Raw genomic sequence first — 3701 nt, forward strand, 5'->3', positions numbered from 1 at the left:
AGGACTGCCTGCAAAACAGAGCCAACAAAACAGTTCAGGAAGAGCCTTTTTTGTAGAGACTGTTTGGGCATCAACCTCCATAGAGTGTTCAGTCTTCACCATTCTATGACCACGACATCTACAACCAAGGAGCACTGGTGTCAACACCAGTCAGCACAGGGCAGGTAATAGGAGCACTCCACAGCACCCATGTGTGCTCCTCAGAGACACTTTGCAGTGGATCAGCCTCACAATGGCTCTGTGATGGACCAGTTAAAAAGCTACCAGATTCACAGAGTTGTACAGAGGGAGTCCCTACGTACAGTCTGATGCTCAAAGTTATTAGGGTATTCTAACAGCGTGGAGAGGGAGCTCAGAGAGGTCCACATCCCCACGTGGGAACCGTGAAGTGTAAAAGAAGGAAACTCCATGTTTCCTAATCTTGTCAAGCATGACTGTGTTGCCAGATGAGTATTAAATGTGAAATAAGTACAGGAAATAAGTACAAAGAACTATTGGAACAACTACAGACGTTATTGTTGTTGCCATACTTGGTCCTGACTTCGCACAACTAGTTGTATTAAATAGGAAATAAGTAGCTCCCCGAGCCCTGGAAATAATAAAGACAAGCTTCCCGTGGACCCATGTCTCATCCCTGACTGTGACGCCAGTTTAAATTTTTCCAAGGTCAAGTCATTTACAGATCCTTGCTGCACTGGCTTACAGGGTGACCACTGTGCACCTCAGCCTTTGGCTTGTTCTCTTGTATTTACTCAGCAGGCTGCTTCCATCAATGGGTAGATATTTGATGACCTCTGAGATTTGAGCCCCTCTTGTGTGTCTGGCTGATATTTTCTACGAGGAAGAACAGATAATTACACTGACAGAAAGACAGACAGGCAGACAAATGATGCAAATGATTCACTTTGTTCGATCAGTTCAAATATATCATGTGAAGAATAACTTTCCAGTTAAATATTACTACATACATTATTACGTCAGAGCCAAATATATACATGCTGCACACATGTACTTGGGCGATGTAGATAAAATCATAGAATCTTAGAATCATTTGAGTTGGAAGGAACCTTTCAAGGTCATCTGCTTTGACTCCCCTGCAATGAACAGGGAGACCACAGCTAGATCAGGTTGCCCAGAGTCTAGTCCAGCCTTGACTTGAATGTCTCCAGGGATGGAGTTTCCACCACCTCTTTGGGCAACCTGTTCCAGCGCCTCACAAACCTTACTGTAAAAAACTTCTTCCTTATATCCTATCTAAGTCTCGCCTCTTTTAATTTGAATCCATTTCCCCTTGTCCTATCAAATGATAAATACATAAAGTCTTTGGTATAGATGAAAAATAGACCTGAACATGTTTAAAATAGAGTGGCCATGTGGAAAAAAACAGATTAATAACTAAAAACTGTCTCATTTGTTTGATTATTGCAGTGGGAAAGAACAACAAATTTCACATAAATGGTTGGCAGCCTACCAAAGTAACACCCATTGCAGGGGTTTCCTCAGAAGTGCACACAAAAGTGAATCCTGAAGGATAAACAGGAGACAGAGAGAACTCAAAAACTTCCTTGAGGCATCATAATTCATACAGGCAGTGCTCTGAACTGCCAGGGTAAGAGAAATCCCTCTAACCAGCGATGGAAAAAGGCTGGCTAAGAGCTAGAAGTGTGTGTGCAGAGCAATGAAACAACCACAAATATCCTAGAATAATAGAAATAAATTTGGTAATAAGTAGTTTCTGTTTTACAGTACTACTTGATAGCAATATTGACACTTAATAAAAATCAATAAAAAATCCCACAAAGGTTTCAGGTTTTTTACTTTTCTTTCTACCTCCACTTGTGTGGGCATTAACAACCTAACCCTAACAAACTTTCCTTGCTGCTGTTATTTTTACTTGATATTACAGTTACCTTTGATATTTGAGGAATGGAGATCATGAGAGAGCTGTAAAAATCTCTCTGAGTCAGTAGTTATTGATTCCTGTAATTCGACAAAGGGAGATGTGAGTGTATATACATATATAGATCTAATTCTGGCAGAGAATGATGCTAGGATTTGCAGCCTAACTCCTGCCAGCCTCCCTCTGCACTATACAAAGCCTTAAGACACTTATTTGGGCAGTGCCTTACTCTCGCAGGGTCTTCCCAAATACAGGGGCTGGGAGTCACAGTGGGATCCACCACAAGCTCTGTTTCTCGCTGGTGGCAGATGGACCTCAGCCCCTGCTGTGCTGTGGAGGAGACAGAATGTGTTCCCTGGGACAGAAGGAAGGATGGTCTGATCAGGAGGAAGGAAACTGTAGGGACAGACTGTTGAGGGAGTAATTCAGAGGGACTGCTTCTTCGCTTTTATTTGAATTACAAATGAAACCAAGACCTTTCATAGATGAAACCTGAGGAAGAATTCTGTGCTTTATGAAGAGGTATTTATTTAGAGCTAAGCTGTTCCCAGGCTATTATTATAAGTCTAAAGATAATGACATCCTTATTTTAAATATCTTATATATATCCTATGTATCCTATAAATATAATCCAGCTTCATATGAATCAAGAAATGCCTTGGGAAATCACAGTATGAACATGCATTGTCACTTGAATAAAATGTTGTCTACTTTTAAATACAAGACTTGGATTGTTGGTTTTGGGGTTTTTTTTTTCAGATAACTGGCAGAATAATTAGAAGGTATGTGTTTAAATGTCTTAGTGTTTAAAGACTACAAGAAAAAATATGAAGTCCTGCTGTACATTGTAAACTAGGTTCCATTCCATGTCACAAATGCATTATAAACAATAAATACTTCTAAAACACTCACAGCTTATTAAACAATTGGAATAACAGAGTGATTCTATGACTAACATGCATTTAATATCAAAATTGATTTGAAGAGTTTCCAACAAATTCAACATGAAACTCAGAACAACTTAAGCCTATGTCTAGAGAAGTTGGAATAATCAGGTTTAGACTGCATTTACATACTGATTTTTCAAATAAATTTTGCCAAGTTCATTAGATCTGCATGTGTAGACTTCATCCTGAACTGAATTTCACCAAGTCTATTTTATTTAAAGCTAATATTGCATAAGAGTGAGGTTGTATTTCCACATCACATCATTCCCCGAAGATGCAACAGGCACCTACTGGCTTTGCCAAAAGCTGTTACACTGATTGGCCTCACAGGACTAAGGACTCAAATCTGCAGACTTAAGTGCTTAATTCCTGTTTATCACTGATTTCAGTGCAATCAGGCATCTTAGTATCTTTGGGCATTTGGGCATTGAACCAGCTTTGTTACTTTTGAAATTACAATTATTATATATTTATCTGCCCTTTAAGCTGGTGTATAATTTTATAAATCCATACCTTCAAGGATTAGAGGTTAAAGGATTAGGTCTCTCTCTCTTGCATTTCTGTACGCATTTCTTCATAAATACTGGGCATTAGATTTTATTGCTAGATAAACTAAAGATAAAGCACTAGATAACCATAAGACAGAATAAACTGTCTCTCTCAGGAAAACTTTGCATTAGGATGCCTGTCATAGAATCATAGAATGGTTTGGATTGGAAAAAACCTTTAAGATCATCTAGTCCCAACCCCCCTGCTATAGGCAGGGACTCCTCCCACTAGACCAAGTTGCTCAAAGCCCCATCCAGCCTGGCCTCAAATGCTTCCAGGGAGGGGGCATCCACAACCTTGATGGG

This window comes from Gallus gallus, chromosome 1, assembly GCF_016699485.2.
Source record: "Gallus gallus isolate bGalGal1 chromosome 1, bGalGal1.mat.broiler.GRCg7b, whole genome shotgun sequence".
NCBI classification, from domain to species: Eukaryota; Metazoa; Chordata; class Aves; order Galliformes; family Phasianidae; genus Gallus; species Gallus gallus.